This window comes from Pan troglodytes, chromosome 2 (genome assembly GCF_028858775.2).
Source record: "Pan troglodytes isolate AG18354 chromosome 2, NHGRI_mPanTro3-v2.0_pri, whole genome shotgun sequence".
Lineage (NCBI taxonomy): Eukaryota > Metazoa > Chordata > Mammalia > Primates > Hominidae > Pan > Pan troglodytes.
The window spans coordinates 117,741,456-117,759,811 of NC_086015.1; the positions used below are offsets into that span (position 1 = coordinate 117,741,456).

The window sequence follows — 18,356 nt, forward strand, 5'->3', positions numbered from 1 at the left end:
TTACAAATAAAATGCTTATAAAAGTTAACAAAGAAGTTAACAAAAGTTAACAAAGAAGTGGATGACTTACATTCACCCTGTGTTTTATACCTTGGAATTCAAAGTTCCATACTTAATGGAAACGGGGAAAGCTTAGCAAGGGTTCAGAGCAAAGGCCAAAGAACCTTCCTTCCTTGTTTGCCCAAAATATTAAAGAGATAATTTGATAATGGTCATTAGTAAGATGATGTGTTAATAGATGTTCCTTACCTATAACTCAGATTAAACATTTAAAAAGGGGGTTTATGAAGTATGAGGGATTGAGTTGAGTTATAAAATTCTTACATACTTCAGGAGATGTTAAATCCTCATATGAAGTACTCTGATGTCCCAGTGTAAGTTTTATGAAATACATTTGATCCCTATTTATCTGTGACAATTTAGTTAACATGCTACTAGAGGGCAGGACAGGTGAACCAGAAGAGTTCTAGGCTTTGGCTTCTCATAAAAGTTAAAAATGATCTGTAGAGCTTATCTTGAAATACTCTTTCATAAAATGTATGTGTATGATTCAATGACTGAGCCATCCCACATGCTAAGTTGACTACGGTCATAGGGAACCAACCTCATGTGAACTGTTTGATCCCATTATTGACCAGTCTTTATCAATGCTTGGCAGAGGTCAAGGAAGTAAATCTAACACCTATAAAACAAATAAGCGATTTCCTTGTTTGCTTTTGAAAATGCCACTTACTGATTTTATTTTTCTTTACAGTTGTTAGCAGCTGTACACGGTCATATTATAATTGTCACATAACAACCTTAATTCAGGGACACATCTTTTGAAACAATGTATTATTCAGCAACTTTGGGTAAACATGCAATTTAGGAGTGGAAAAGATGCACACAGACGCAAGTAATCATAGATACAAAGCATGGTGAATTTCTGTGCCATGCACTTCACACCCCAACTCATCTCGCAGGGAAACTAGAGAAGGGGCAGAACCATTTCTATTATGATAATTCACAAAGGGAGGCCATATAGATATGCATGCAAAGTCTCTCCCCACCTCTCCATTTACATGCCAGGATTTCAACTCTGCGACACTGAGTCCCTTCATTTAGCCAATTAGTCCTTCCAGCTTCATGTAATGCACGCCAAAAAGAAGGAGAAATAGAAGTGCTGACGTTCACTGCTTTGAAAGTTGCTATTCTAATGCCAAAGCTGCCTCTTGAGCAATTTCCAGAATGTATTAACATGGGAGCAAAGCGCTATTCCTAAAGACAGGGATCACATTATGCAGGGGAGCCCCGTTCAACATGTCACAATTGCACAGAACCTCCATCCCCTGCACGATCTTACAGTTGTAGTTTGCATGGGCTCAAGGTTACGGTCTTTACTTAGGTGAAACTTAGGAGGTCTTCCTAAAGAAAACAAGCAATTTAAAAATATCTAGTAAGCAAGGCATGGCACATCTTCGGTACCATGGCATTGACCAAGTCCTTTTACTGTCATTCTGAAGAAAGCTGGTCAAGGTGTAAAGCAAACCGGCCTCTCAGTTTAGGACAGAGTGAAGGATTCTTCAGTTTCTTTCTTTCTTTCTTTTTTTAAATCAATTAAGTCTAGGTTCAATTTTAATTATTTTAATTTGGCAGACATCCCTAGAATTTTCCCTCCATATTAAGGACCAAGTTGAAAACCATTACATAATTGTGTAGCTGTGTATCTGAATGCCCTCTTATGCACGTGATTCTGATACTTAGTAGGCAACAAGGTGTCGCTGTGAAATTTGCAAAACCATTAATTCTTCAGCCGACCACCCTGTTTACAGCTGAAGCAGTGATAGAGATTTTAATATCACCTTCTCCCTTACTCTTGGCAATGGATTTACAAAAGCCAGTTTGTGTCAGCCTGGCCCTCTACAAATTTAGCTGTTCTTTGCTTAAATCATGACATTTGCAAGAGATGACTGGACAAGTCCCCCACTGAGGCAGCATAGCAGAGGTGAAGGGGCACTTGAAGTCCTATTTCTTCTACACGTTGTCTCTGCTTACTTCGACCACATCTGTCTTCTAGGTCTCCTTTTCCCAATACACAAAATTTGAATACTGACTGAGACGATCCTGCAGGGTTCCTTCTAGCCCTTTTTTGCTTTTTTACCCTAAAAAGCTCAAAATGACTTCTTTCTATGTCTTTGGCTTCTATAATTTATAATCTTGGCTCAATCTTCTCCCTTCATTTATTTCCTCGATATTTCCTTTTGTAACTCTTAAATATGCTGTCCCTCAAAGAACTATCTTAAGGCCATAGTTTTTTCTTCTTATACTCATGCATCTGAAGGGCTGATGCACTCATCCATCTTTTCTCATAATCTACCTCTTTTAGTTAGGGTTAACTAAGTTAGTTAACTTAGATAACACTTTCTCTTCAGAATATCTCTAATTAGATGGCTGCTAGCCCCTCAAAACCCAAATAATAAAAAGCATTCTCTCTTTCCTTTTAAATCATTCTGCTATGCAAATTCTGTATGACCACAGTCTAATATATCCAATGCCTCAATCTTCTGCTAAACGTTCACATTTTAATATATTGCTTCTCACATAGAGCCACTTATCAAATCTAGAAATTTTCTTATGATGATGTTAACTCAAATATACCTTTTTAAACTAATATTCTTGGCCAGCTCCTAATCACATTGTACCTAGGATATGAAAATTGCCGCCTCAGCCGGGTGTGGTGGCTCACGCCTGTAATCCCAGCACTTTGGGAGGCCGAGGTGGGCGGATCATGAGGTCAAGAGATCGAGACCATCCTGGCTAACACGGTGAAACCCCATCTCTATTAAAAATACAAAAACAAAATTAGCTGGGCATGGTGGCGGGCGCCTGTAGTCCCAGCTACTTGGGAGGCTGAGGCAGGAGAATGGCGTGAACCTGGAGGCGGAGCTTGTAGTGAGCCGAGATCGCGCCACTGCACTCCTGCCTGGGTGAGAGAGCAAGACTCCATCTCAAAAAAAAAAAAAAAAAAAAATTGCCTCCTCACTCCAAACATATTCTCAATGGTTTGACTGTCACAGTTCCCTCTTTAGTCCTCCAGTGGCTTTCTACCCTACTTCAGATCAATTGTGAATTCTAGACTCCCAGCACTGAAAGCCCCCTGTAGGTCTGCTTGTCTAATCTGTCAGCATCCGGTGCCACTAAGGCCCACCTTAATCCACACAGCAAGTCGCTTTTGTCTTCTGGCTTCTTTCCGATGAGAATACACCCTCTCCATCTCTGAACTTTTTCCACATAAGCCTGCATCTATGGAATAATCCCTCATGCACTGAAGAACATCTTTCCTTCATTCAGATGATAACTTAAACCTCACTTATGCCAGAGAGATTTCCAAGATGATTACCAGCCAACTGTTAACCCTCTAAAACAAGGTAAGAACCACTCCACCCACCTTTCCACACATTTCAGAAAAAAATTATATTTTCAATTGTGTATTGTAGTTGTTTATAAATTATTTTGATGGCAGCAAAATATGGTATTTAATACAGTTTATTTATTGCCTTGCAACTTTTAAGTCTTGATTTCAAATTGGTATAAAAAACAAAAATGAAAAAAGCCCCATTTTGTTACTTTAATATATATAAAGCCATTTAAGTCTCATGCTTTTTGAGAACTGTCAACCGCTATGCACATGATAGGTATCACTAAACACACACTTGTTGAATTGAATTGAGGAGGAACCATCTTAAACAGTTTACTCACAGAGGAGGAAGGAATCAGAAGACTATGAACATAAATATTCCATAGCAGCATCTGAGTGTAACAAGAAATAATACCAAAATGAGAGTTTCCCAAATTTCTCTCACCCTCTTGATTGTTTAATATTATATTCATAAAACTATATTTTTAAAAACAGCTTTGATTTTAAAACGTTAAATTTACACATCAAGAAGTAGACACTAGCAAAGTCTCATAGTCTGATTTATTTCTCTGTAATATATCTGTCTTGAGAACATCAGCAGGAATACACCAAAGAAATATGTCCCTCACGGGATCAACTATATAAAAAGACAGAACACATCATCAGCACAAAAATCATTATCCATCTAATTTCTCCCATTCTAGATGGCTCCGGTGAGCCCCTCGATCATTACTGACTAGGGTTAAGATAGAGCTTAATGGATTAATTAAGCCAAAGCAGGACTGCAATGCAGACCGAAGAGGAGAAGGTCCTGACACAGATGAGACAACAACTCTGTTCCTCTTTTATTCAAATGTGCAAGACTTGCCCACCCCCAAGTACTACACATTTATACTGTAAATAGTCTCCAAAAATAAGATTTGGTGTCTGCTGTCTGGGTCTTCCCCTCAGCACTCACCAACATCTAATACTTGGGTGTTAATCAAAATGTATCGTGTAATAAGAAATTAAATGTTAAGACTTTCTTTTTCTTCAGAAACGTGGAGAATGATTGTTAACAGAGGTAAAGCAGTAGAGGCAGAGCACTCGTTTTGGCAATCAAGGAGCACCAACTAAGGGAGAGGTTATTGTTTGAATGTCAATGTGACTCTGAGAGAGGGCCAGGGACACAGAATATTCACAAAGAGCTGAAAGGAAGAAATGCCCACAGCCATAAAGTCACGGGGACTGGGGGGCATGCCCAAAGGCATCTGTTGTAATAGAAACCTTGAGATTTGTTCATTTAAAGGGGATTTTGAAATTCAAATGTAAAAAGAGAACAAGATAATCCAAAGGGCACAATTTGGGGCCTTTTTCTTCTTGTAAAAAGAAGAGAAAATAGAGAGAATCCCCCATACCCCCCAACAAAGTACTGTACCATACTGGCAGTTTACTCTCACTTTTACGAACCAAATCAACATATTAATGACTTAAAAACCACGTTCACAATGGGAACAATCAGACTCTATCAGACACAACATTAAATACGCAGGTATTAAAAGAAAAAAATGCAAACTACCAAGAAATACCTCACTCCAGAAATGGTAAGGCTGACGAAAGCAGACTATGTCATTAATATCAAGCACACCAGAAAAGCATCTATGGAGCTAGACTGGGAGGGACAGGCCTCATTTGCACCAAAGAGGAAGTGCCCTGAAGGGGCCCAGAAGTGGGGAACTGGGTAGATTTTAGTCTTTTTCTTTTTTTGGTAGGTGGGGGGAATGACAGAAACCTGGCAGGCTCCTGTGGAGGTCTGGCTGCCCCCACCATGTTGAGTCCCAGTGTCTAAGTAAGTAACAGAAATGAAAAGACACCTATCTCAATGGTTGTCCTGAAACAGTTTTAAAAGCAAGTACAAGTCCCCAGCCCCTAGTAGAATACAAATAATTTCATTTGTGATTCTTGCATCAAGGAAAAAACTTGTGCTAAGTTCAAACAATAGGATACCTCTCAAAAAGATATGACTTCTCACTAGAGAGAAAGAATCAAATTCTGGAGTGGGAAGTGTTTTTTACCTTAGTGATCTTTTAGTCATTTTGTAAATGAGGAAACTGAGGACTTGCCAATGGTCACAGAAGTTAATTCTGTAGTTGGCAATTCTAGCAGTAATGAATTTACAGATAGATTTGGGGCTATGAGGAATCCAGTGGAACTGGGTCCTTCAAGGCCTTTTATTTAAACAATTATATATATATACAAAAAAAGATACAGGGGGAGAGATCTATAGATATAGATAAGTCTGTACACAATATATTGCTGGGTAGTAAAAACAGGACCGGTGTTGTAGCATTTTTACTACCATGGTCAAGAAGCCACAGACTAGATTCATTTGTTCAGTGAACAAACAGTTACTGAACTCTGTGTGCAAGTATAAAAGTAAAAAAGTACGATTAGACATAGTTCGTGCTGTTTCAAAAAGAGTTAACAGTATAGTTGTTTTATATCTACAATACAACCTCTTAAATAATCAAGTAGTCAAACTAATTCCTATTGGATTAATACAAATCATAATCATTAATTTTGAATCTTGAGAGAAGGCATAAACTCTGCATTATATTTTAGTTAGACACTGGAAATAATCTGGAATGTTTCTGGTACCCCGCATCTAAAGATTGGATTTCAGCTATTCTGTGCATTTGGATGTTTTTTTCCCTTTAGAATCCATCCTAAATTCAATGCCCTAACTCGGTAGCTCAGAAACAGAGCTCTCTAGGCATTGCTGCTCTCCTTCTGCCCAGTCTCTGAGAGGGTATTGAGGTTGAGGATGGGGATGAAACTAAGAATAAGGCAGAGAACGTTGCTAAGTCATGCTTCTTTCAGATCTAACACATTTGTAGTCAGACCCCTGGCCCTCCGTATCCATGGGTTCTACATCTGCAAATGGAAAATATTTGGAAAAAAAAACCCTCCAATAAAAAATAATGATACAACAATGAAAAATAACACAAAGAAACAGTGCAGTATAACAGCTATTTACATAGACCTTACATTTCATTAGGTATTATAAGTAATTTAGAGATGATTTAAAGTACACGGAAGGATGTGCATGGGTTATATGCAAATACTATCCCATTTTATATTAGGGACTTGAGCATTTGTTGATTTCGGTATCTGTGTGGTGGGTTGGGGTGGGATGGGGTGTCCTGGAACCAGTGCCCTGCTGATTGGATATCAAGGGATGACTGTACTTAATCTCCAAGTCATTTCCCTTACAGTTATATTTTAGTATATGGCAAAGCACAATGATTTCCTTTGAGATGAACAAAAATTGAGTAGCTAAAACCTAATGAATACAATTAGTTTAAGTAATCTGGTTATGGAGAAAAATCACCAGTAGTAAAGAAGTGATCATATTACCCAAGCATTTCTCTTAAAAAGAAGAAAGGAGAAAGATAACATGTGAGTGCCTACTACATTTCAGTACTATGCTAGGTTCTTTACACAAATTATCTCATTTAATTCTCATAAACATCTCCCAGAGCAGAGATTGTTTCCATTTCTTCTGGTAAAGAAACTGAGGCACAGCAAGATTGTGTTTTGAGCAGACATACAAAGCTAGAAAGTAATTTATGGCACTCATATTTGGATCCAAGTTTGTCCATCTACAAAGCCTATAAGCCTGCTAAGGGAGAAACCCAAAAATGAAACAACAATGAATGCCACTGGCAGTCTTTTTATTGAATATCTACTATATGATGCTAAGTTATGTGCCCAATTAATTCAAATATAAACACACATTTTCTGCCACCTTGATGTTTAAATATATGAGCATGAGCAAACTAACATTTGGATCCACCATAGAATATTAATGTAGAAAATTCAAATCACTCATGTATTTTTTTAATTTTAGAAGACAATTTACCTGATGTTGCAAAGTTATCATGCAAAAATTAATGCTAAAAACATAAAAAATACCCTCTAAACTCTTTCAGTGCCAGGGAACATCATGCACTGCTCCTACAAAAACCTGGCACAGTGAATTCCCTGTTAACTGCCAGTAAATAGGGTTTTATCCTTAAAAATATTTAAAGGTGAGCACATAGTCTGCTTCATTTTTACTCCAGGGTTGGCATTCTCACTGCCTCTACTTACCTTGTTTTCTGTAAAGTGTGGAAAGGAAAACAAGTGAATTTTTCTCTCATATATGAAGGCCTAGATGTGGGGAAAGGTTGTTTAAATGAAAACATGGAGTTTCTCCTCGTGCTAAGCTGGGGCATTTGGAGAGTCCCCTCCTCCCTGTGCCCCTCCATCCACACAAACATACACCCCAGTTCACGTTCTAGTTTCACGCGGGATAGGAAAAGAAAACGAAAAACAGAAAAAGCAGGAAAAAGTACAGAAGAAGAAGGAGGAAGGATAGGAAGAGGGTCTAAGGAAGTAGTGTAGTCTTCCAGAGTGCTCCAGAAAGTGAAACGATGAAAAGGGTGAGCCTCAAGAGCAAGGCACCTCCCAGCTCTCCATGGATGAAGAGTCTCTATCAGCTCCAGAACTAAAACCCTCAGTAGGCAGGATGGTGCTAAAAGAAGAAAAACTCTGGAAGGGGGTCAGAGACGGATATTGCAGAGCTTTCTAGCCCCTTCTACATTACGTATAAAAACGATTATTCAAGAAATAATGTAATTTTCCAGAGCATGTTCAAATGCAAGAAAAAGGTGCATTCTAAGATTAAATGTACTATGATAGCTAATGATTCATTATGTTAAAGTTATTTATTATTTACAATTATTTTCTATTTATGACATTGTAGTCTTTCACTGACACTTGATAAACAAGAGTTGACAAAATACCATTTGAACTGCTTTGCTAAAGAACAAAAAAAGAGGGATTAAGGTAGACAGGAAGTGTATCCACCAACAATAAAAAGGACACATGACTCATACCCCAATATTAATGACAAAAATATCTATAGTGAGATCCTAAAGTTCTGGGTATTTGTCTAATTTTTCCACAATCAGAACCAAAGGTAAAAACAGCATTGACAGCTACTGCAGTTTGGTCTGTTTAACAGACCAAATGCTGGGATTTCAAAGATTCATGGCTGGGATTCCAAAGATTTGTCCATGTTGGAAACAGCATTCACAGTAGCTTTTCGGTCAAGTGGCACAAAGGAGTGAAAGGGTAGAAAAGGAAACATTAGCACCAAAAATCTCTAGTCATCTTTTACCACCTTAACATGGGTTAGCTGAAGGCCATGGAGAATAACGGATGTGCAGTTGTCTCCTTCTTATACAGACAGCAGAGAGAGGGGGGAAAACCACACACTTATATTTTGCTAATGTAAAAGTCCCAGTGGAAACATTAGCACTCAAAGACATTAATGTGGATTTGGGACACTCCCTGAAGGATTTTGATTCCATTAGAAAAAAAAAAAAAAGACAGTGACAGATATAATCCTGCTTTGATATGTTTAATGCCATTTAAAGAGAAACTGTACCCATTTACCTCAGGCCAGGACACCAAGAGTTCAAAAAGTGAAATACCATTTCTCAGTGCAAAGAAAAAGCTTGGAAAATATTATGTGAAAATTAATTTGGCATGCTTCTTTGAAATTTTAGATTTCTGGGATGAGCAAATGGGTACAGTTTTCTTTTAACTGTTTTTGAACACCATGTGTTGAGAAGAAAACAACAGAATGGCAATTGCTCATCCAAAATGCTAACTTGTGGCATGGCACAGTCAAGATGGCCTGCCACAGCCAAAAAGCAGGTGTGTGCTATGCCTCTCACTTCAGTAGCATGCACGCCACATGTCCCTGCATTCGGCAACCTCTTGCATTTGCTTTTGGAACCTTTCTGAGGGGGACAGTAAACATGACTCAACAGAATGTCTAGCTGAGGAGGGACTGGCTCTCTGAGCCTGCTGTGAGACAGACTTTTTGAGGAAGAACCAAAGGAAAACTGGAATAATGTATTTATTTTGGAATTCTTTGGTATCACTTCCTGTGACCTAACACCAAAACGACTGGTTCCAGATCATTTTGTGTGGATGAAATTTAGCATCTAATCAGGTCGGAGAGTAATGGTGAAGCTTTTGTGTGACTGGAGAGGACATATTAAATCAGCTACCTCATTTGGACTGAGGTCAAGGTTAATGTAGCTGGTACAGATCATACAAACCTAACCTAAAAGCTTAGAGTAATAAACTCCGCACCCCTCAGGTCCATGGATAAACTTGAAACAGGGTGTACAAAACCATTTGGTGTGCTGGGATGCCAAAGCTTCTTCAATCTGACATTATGAATCTGATATTATGTTACTCTAGGAATTAAAATAGTTTTACATAGATATAGGTCCTTTTCAACTACACAACAGTCCTATGAGGGAGACGAGGAAACAGAAAAAAAAAGATTTTCCTTCTGCCCCGTAAGAAGCCTGATAAAGAGGCCAAGTTAAAAGTCATGACCACGTCTAAGCTCAAGTCAGGAACCACTTGGAATGAAATCCCAGGATATCTGTGCTGTAGGAATAGACAAGGTCTGAAGATAAAGAAGTAGATGAGAATCAAAATTACTATTTTAGAAGACAGAAGTGGGACACCTCTACTTTATTCTATACTTTTAATAAATACATCAATAATAATTTATTAAAAACCTACTATGTGCAAATGTCAAGAGTGGGGAAGAATGAAACCTGTAAGTAATAAACTGGAAAGAAAAAACATCCTTAAGCTTTTCTGATGTAACTGAGTGATGTTCTCTGCTTCTGAGTAGAAATTTATGGATTCAGAAAAGGTAATTTCTTTCCAAACACTCACATGCCATTGTTAATTTCACTCATTCAAATCACAACATTTACTACTATACCTTTTATTTCTGATGGCACATTCTAGGTGTTGAGGGGGATACAACTGTGTGTAAGTACAGTCTCTGTATTTATTAAGCTTACTGTGCAGTGGCAGGAGGAATGAGACATATAAACATGCTCTAGTATAAGACAGTATGTAATCAGTGCCACAGGAGACATACAAATAAGTGCTTTAGCAGTTCGGAAGAAGGAAGTCCTCCCGGCTATAGAACCACCCCTCCATAGACATACTGAAATGACTCAATGCACAGAAAGGAAGGATCTGTACAACTTTAAGTCAACTTACAATTGATGTGCATTAGGGGACTGGAGGGTTAGCTAGGCTGTGAGGGGAGGGATGTGCTCACTGTGTCCACAGCTCCTCTCACACTGGGTCACCCCATAATTAATGTTTATCACAAACATGCATGGATAAAAGTGGAAGTCAATTGAATGATAGACCAGGTCAATGGGTCTGCGTTAGTTCTAGATATTTTAGATGATTATTAACACCCTGCTAGAAGTTGGCATTATAAGAACATCATTTTCTTCCCATACTAGTGTAAAAAGTTCAGTTTTTTACCCATTCCAGAGTGATGGGAAGTAAAATTCAGGGCTTCAGTCTTTCAAATGAGGGAAATACTTGGCCTGTGCAAAATGCTCTCGGTACGGGTATCCAAATGTCTTTCAAAACAGCAAAAAATACATTTCCTGATAGCCCCTAAGGAGTATGAGTTGGAATCCATGTTCTCTAGATGTGACGATGGAGTTCGGGAGAGGCAGGTATGCTAGGATCCATATAAGATCGTATTTCCCATGGTAGTGGGAAATAGAATTTGAATGTCCTGGCTTCTAGGTCTGGGTTCTTCCTACAGAAACATCTTTTTCATTTTGTATTCCTCTTGGACACTCTAGTCCTTTACCTCATGAAGAGTAGCCTTCTGCAATTGGGGTGTGTGTGTGTGTGTGTGTGTGTGTGTGTGTGTGTATCTTTCTAAGAGAGAGGATAGCCTTACTGATGTGCTTTTGTAAAGGATTCAAGGTTGTCTGGATCCTCAAATAATGCAATTGAAAAAATACGGTTTCTTTGATTCAATGGTGCTTACATTTGAGCAGCGTTTTCTTTTTCCATTCTCAAACACAGTATTTGAGACTATCTGCCAACAATAAAAAGGTTTAGAGCATCAAAAGTGTAGGCGAACCAAATCAGAATTAATCTCTGTGAAAACCGAGATTCAGGCGCATGGAAAAAGTTTAGGAAAAAATCCAGGTGGGAGGCAATCCCATAGAAAGGTGTCTGGCATCTTTCCTGATTCAAAGTGAGGTGTAGTAGGACACATATGGAAGAGGGATGAACGGTTCTAGCTATTCATATGATCCATTTTCTCACCAATGCTCACACAACTTGGGACTGTGTTATCAGGGGGCCATTTGATTTATCATGTAGCCCATGTATCCTATTGCATGTATGATCCGGAGAGAGGTTAATAAAGGGAAGTCTAAGCTTAACTGGGACTAAAATGAGGTGGCAAACAGCCATTCACTCAAACAAGACTCACCAGATTAATCTGTGGAGTATCCAGCAGCATTTCCTTTTATTATCATATGAAAAGCTGTGCATTTTATCGGAAAATAATTAACTCTTTAAAAAAAAACTTGCACACCATAGCAGCAAAAGGGAGGAAGATAACAGTGATCACTTCTGAACACCTGGTACACGTTTGGCACTGTTTTTCTTTATGCATGGATTTCTTTACATATGTTATCTCATTTGATCTTCATACCAACTACGAATGATTGATATTTTGCCCATTTTTTTTGTATGAGAATCCTAAGGTTCAGAGAAGTTACGTAAATATCCTTTGGTCACACAGCTAGTAGGGACTAAGCTGGAATTCAAATTGGAGCAGTAGGACACAAAGCCTGTGCTCCTCACCATGCCTTGCCAGGCCAGACTTCATGTGCTTTTCATGGCATGAAATCAGTGTTGGGGGAATTCTGCCCAGCATCTCTGGTTAGCAGAGTGAATTGCTTTTATCATTTGCCAACATGTCACAGAAAAAAACAAAACAACAAAAAAATTAAAACTCCTGGCTCTCGATTTCCTATCAACCTGAAGTTTGGCTTGGTTACATATTATTTGAATATCTGACAATCTTATAAAAAGTCTAACGAGAATAAAAAAATTCTTCATTTATGCTAGCTCCTATGTTAGCTAAAAATCTCCTATTCCTACATAACAATGTGCCTGGGGAACTCTCTCACTGCCAGAAACTCATCTGAAAATGCTGAAAAGTCAGAATTTGGGGCCTATATACTGACTAATGTTACCAGCTGTGAGTCAGCTTGAACATCAGTAATATGATATTTCCCGCTACAATTTGATTTGGTTAAAATGTGTTTGAAGTTCACCCTTTTATTAACTGGAATTACCACCTCCTGTAACTGGAGGGCCTCTGAGAACAGGCTGCTGGTGCAATCCACCTTCCCACCCGCCAACGGTGCATTTCCTGGCAACAAATACTATTAAATTGATAACTACAGAAATACGTCAAAATGTCTTTTCAATAGTTGCTAATATTTCTCTAATGCTCCATAGCCTCCCTTTGATTCTCGTGCTGACATTTTTTTTTGATGAGTGCAGGAGCAACAACTGTTAAAGAGAAATGACCAGAAGAAAGGAAAGCTGGCTGCGGTGGATGGAGGTGCTCTTAGGAGTTCCCCTATCAGACAGAAAAGCTAGATCTCCCTAGAGGCCCAAGGGCCCCAAACTCAGCTCTGCTGTTGAGTTTGGTGACCTAGAAGAAAACCTGTGTCCCATCTGAGCCTCAATACTCTCATCTGTAAAAAGAGGAGACTCGAGATGACTGATTATTCAAATTTGCAAAATGCCCAGAGTTCACAGGAGGTAGAAGCCCTGACTTATCACAAAACATTTGGGTTTTAAATTTGTTTATAGTACTCTTATAATGTTACCTGTTAGGGCCTTGGCTATCCAAGATAGAAACTTATTTTCATACAAAGAAAGTAATATTGTGTTATATTTTCGTAAGAGAGACCCTTTGCTATCATACTGGGTTTTATTCACTATGTAAACCTATATTCCCTCCCTCTCTTTCCTCCAGGAACAAAGTTTGCTTTTCTGAGTTCACATCACATGTGTGATTACAGCCAAGACAGAAGTTTGAGGCTGCAGTGAGCCATGATTGTGGCACTATACTCCAGCCTGGGTGATTGAGCCAGACTTCAACCCTTAAAAAACAAAAAAGAAAGGGGTGGGGTGGGTATAGTCACATTGGGAACATAGCTGATTGTGAGCCTGCAAGAAGAAAAGTCCCCTTGCTAAAAAAGGTTTTCCAGCACTTCTTCTGAGATGCAAACATACCACGGAGGGGTCAAGCCATTCATACCTTGATGCTATAACCACTTCAACTCCAAGAGAGTTATCTCAGTGTAAAGCAGTTTTGAACTGGAGCTGGAGGGAGGGATAGGGATAATTCTGGAACAGGGGAAGGTGAAGGAAGCAATCAGATTAACTAACGCAAGGACCCTAGGCTCTGCTGGCACAGGAGAAGATGAAGTGGGTGACAAGGACTGAAAAGAACCCAGTCTCTATTGCAGTTTTTGCCCAGGGCCTTGTCTGGAGCTGGTGAACCACTAAAAAAATCCCTTGAGAGATGTCATGGTTTATCAAAAATGCCTTTGGCTCTTCTGTTGCTCCATGGTTGTGCTGTTGCTCAACAGGAGGTCAGCAAACTACAGCCTACTTGGTTGAGGTGAGAGTAGCTTAATCTCATATAATTTAAACTCACAAAGACTATCTCTCCATCAGATCCCTTCTGTTTTCCTTCCTTTCCTAGAGCAGGGAGGAAAAAATGTGTGAAAGTAAGGGCAAAGAAGGAGGAGGAAGAGGTAGAAGAAATTAACCTTTCCTCAGCTTCCAAGTGAGTTAGGCTTTGTGTTAGGTAAGCATCTCTCTAGAACCTTCCAACAGCCCTGAAGATATTATTAGTAATAGGAAGTATTTTATAGGGTTGAAGCGGCTAACTAGAGCTCAAGGTGGCCAGTCAGGCTCCTTGTTACACAGCACTCTTTTCTCAGCTCCTACAAAATATTTATTTATATGTATATATTTCTTTTTCTTCTCCTCCTCCTTTCACTCATGGGTGCTTGAAAACAGGTTTAGGAGCCAGTCATGTGGAATTTATCTTTCAGGAATGTCGAACACCCCTTGAGTTATCCAAAGCATACCTGACTAGGAGTCAGGAGGCCTACATTTTCTGGATTAAGGCTTGGTCCTAACAAACTGTCAGTGTGGACATGCCCATCCATCTCTGGGGTCTGCTCCAGGCCTTACAATTCTGTAATTCACACTCATCAATGTGGTGGCAGGCATTAGTGTGTATGTACAAAACTCAGCAAGGAGTAGTCTCCTTAGATGCTACATGTAGACTGAAGCGAGGAACTGCCTCCTGCTAATGCCAGTTGTGTTTTGAGTAAGAAGAATAAAAGGATTGATCTGAGCTGAAAGCAGAAGGGAAGATGAGGGGAAGGCCACAGAACACATAGCTAGCAGTGGCATTGGTGGGGGTCTGAGAGAGGCAGAAGCCCAGGGCCAGAGCTGAGAGATCAGCTTGTTTTTAGCATACACGGATGTGTTTGATCACATGATGGTTGGGAGGTACCTAGGCTAAGATAATCTTAATGTTAGGTGCTCATTTTAAAACATCAATTTAATGACTGAAGCCTATTTTAATGATCCAATAAAGGCCAAAGCCCTCACTACTATGATACAACTATTTCTCCCTAGTATTCACTCCTTGCCAAAAAAAACAAAAAAAAAAAAACAAAACTTGGCTGAGACAGCTATAGAGTTTCTGATTACAAAACAAGATCACCTTGATCATAATCATCTCAAGGTACTTGGAGGAAAGGAGAGATGAGTTCTTCTGAACCACATTATGTGGACAGAAATCTTCAAAGAGTTTAATGGAGGAATTAACTTTTGAGGAATTGAAAAAGGTATCATTTTCAGTAAGAGAAAAAATGACTGATACTTTCAATTGGTATGCTAGGGAAAGATAAATTCTAGGCAAGACCAGCTCTATAATTTGTGGGGCTCAATGAAAAATTAAAAAAGTAGGGCTCCTTATTAAAAAATTATTAAGAATTTCAGGACAGCAACAGAAGCACATCAAGCCAGGCATAGGGCCCGTCCAAACATGGGACCTTGTGCAACTGCACAGGTTGTATACCCATGAAGCTGGCCCTAGTTTTAGTTATTGTTTTTACCAAGGTATTCCAGTCCCAGAGCTACCCAGACCCAAATGGAAAAGCACATACCACAACTCTCAAAACTCTCAGTTAACCCTGTCTTCCTACGGTAAGGACACAACTGAATTCTGCAACAAGGATCAGAAAATCCTGGGGTCTGCCAACATATTTGATAGATTGCAACTGCACTGGCTTCTGCGACATTTGTCACAGTCACTAATCCGTGCTTCTGTCACAACCTAAGGATGCCCAGGATATCAATGTCTGGGAATTCAAACATATTTTCTAAAAACACAAATTTATTTAAAAACAACAACAAAACAAGCAGAAGTCACTAAAAAGAAGCTGAGTCCCCTGGATGAAAGTCTGCTCTTAATCTCTTTCTGGCTTTACCTTGAGTAGGTCTTGGGTGTATGCACACAGGTTCAGAAGTGCAGGTGAATTACCACAATAACTCTTTTCAGTTAGACAAAAAAATAGCAGAAACAGAAGAATCTGGTCATAGCCTAGCAGAAACTCCCTCATTTCACCAACAGTATGCTTTCTCCCTTTCTTATTATGCTAAGTTGAAGCGATGACTTCACTCTCCATGGAAGCTAAGTTTCTCTTTCCTGGATGCTTGGAATGGGCCTGGTGAAAAGCTATTGGAGGGTAACATCATGTCTAGAAAATGTATGTATGTATGAAGAAAGTAGAGATTTAAAGAGCTCAGACCAACATCAAAAGAATAACAGCAGTCCAAAGTGAAATGAATGTGGCCTCTTTTCCAATGACCTTAGGGACTTTATATATACTTAGCCTACTTCTTGAGTGGATAGACCAGTAGCTTGGCAGATGCCTAGGATGTCTGTACAGGTTGAAACTTAATTCTGTCCTTTCTATACATCTTTGTCCCATTAAAGAAAAATATCTAATATAGAGAACCAGTTCACTCCTACAGCCAGAATTATACTTTGACACTAGACCAATTGCTATATCCTTGATTTAGGATTTTTTAAAAGATATCTATTGGCAAAGCTAATCTTTTATTTGGCTTAATAGGTTTGTACTGCTGCTCTGCAAAAGGCCATTAGGGTCCATAAGTAGATGGAAATGTATTTGAATCTCTATAATCATGCTTAGATTTCAAAAGTCTTCCATTTCACAGAGGTGATGTAGGCTCAGCCATCATTTTCAAGTGTTTTAACAAATGGTAATCAGCAGAGAAGGTCTTACTTTTTTTTTTTTTTAAAGTGACTGACCTTCACAATGGATGCACACATAAAACTCTGATTCATTTATTTTAAAATCATTCTCCCCTGCTGTAAATAGATAGCTACGATATATACATTAATATATGTGTGCACAATCAGCCTTAGCAATACTGCTGTGAAGTAGATGAGGATAGATGGTTTTCTATTTATTTGACAAATACAATATTACACAGATAGGTTAAGCGATTTGTCCTGTAAGGAAGGGTGGAGCTGGGGGAAAAAAAAATCCTCCCACATCTGCTCTTACATGATACCACTATGGAATTGGGTATCCTTTATTGTTTTTGAGTGACTTGATCTAAATAATGGGTAATGTAATTTTCCTGAAAAAAATTTCACTATTTCTCTCATTCCCTCTTACTTTCTTCTTCTCTCTGCTTCTCCTCTGAGATTATTATAAACTATTGATAAATGTGGTTGCTCTAAATTTACACTTGCTCTTCATGGGCTTTGATGGGTTTCAGCTTCTAAAGAGAGCATAGGGGAGAAAAAAGCTTATTTCTAAAAGGTTTTAAAAGGATAGATAACGCTGGGACAGTTTATTTGAATTAATGTCACTATAAAGTGGATACTGGTACGAGTACTGTCTTGGACCCTTCTCTCGCAAGAGCTAGTCCAAAGGCTCTGAAGTGATACCACGGGAAGGAAGAGCTTTTTGGAGGCAGAACCTGCTCATCAACACTCTGCTATTCTCCTGGGATATCAGACAAAAGCCAGAGCTTTCTGTGCACCTTCCTGTTGAACTGCTTTAACTTGGAACTATTCTCTACATTAGGGCTGTCCTCTCTGAGTCCCTGACCTTAGATGGTCTTTCTCTATTTTGGCACATATTTGCATATCAGTTACGGTGACATATTTGATAAATAATGGGCCTCACTGTTTTTTGGCCAGTGAAAAACTATTTTACTATTATTTTAACTCTTTATTATCTCTTTTGTCGATTATTTGTGTGACTAAAAAGATTTCTTGTCTCTTATCATGCTTCTGGTTACTGTTTCTCAATGTCATCTGGTAAATGCTTAGAAAATACAATTTTATTTTGATAAATTCTAAACAAAACATAATTATGAAGAAAAACCAACAGAGACAAGTATATAATGAATTTTGAAGCTAAATATAATAAATAGTTCTGAATTTTCTGCCACTCTGGCTCACTTAGAATGTAACATTGCTGACAAATTAGTTATTCATGCTGTTTTTTAAAAATCAGGGGCAAAATTATAAGTTTCAATTCTCCTAATAGGAGTTATAACCCCTGCAGCATGAAAGCACTTGAGTAATGTTTGCTATGTGAAACTGGCTTCGGTGATTTCTCCTGAAGGAAACTGCACTATCAAAACCTTCATCAAGGCTGCTTCTGTTTAAGACCCACTGCACTACGAATGTCCCTGTACCCGTCAGAACCTTGGCTGGCTGTCATCCCATCAAGCACCTCATCTGCAGTTGCCACTCAGACATGTAAAGCGTGTGTTTGGGGACGATGCGCGGTGGAATGAGAAGGGATACAGAGCTCTGTTGTACCACTACATTTATTGTAAGCAACCACTTACGCGGCAACTGCTTTGCTCTTTTATATTCTAGGCAACACACCGGTGAATATAATTCATAATG

At 38.9% G+C, this 18,356-nt stretch overlaps 1 protein-coding gene across 50 annotated transcripts in view; it reads right to left on the reverse strand.

Annotated features, from left to right (window-relative positions):
• Positions 1 to 18,356, reverse strand: part of ZBTB20 (zinc finger and BTB domain containing 20) — an 830,436-nt gene that overhangs the window by 108,747 nt on the left and 703,333 nt on the right. For 2 of the 50 annotated variants that reach the window (XM_063806117.1, XM_054682158.2), the window contains one exon: positions 3,739 to 3,789. The exons of the other annotated variants lie outside the window; for them this stretch is intronic. The gene's annotated coding sequence lies outside the window, so the exon portion shown is untranslated. The remainder of the gene's footprint in view (positions 1 to 3,738; positions 3,790 to 18,356) is intronic. 50 annotated transcript variants of the gene reach the window in all.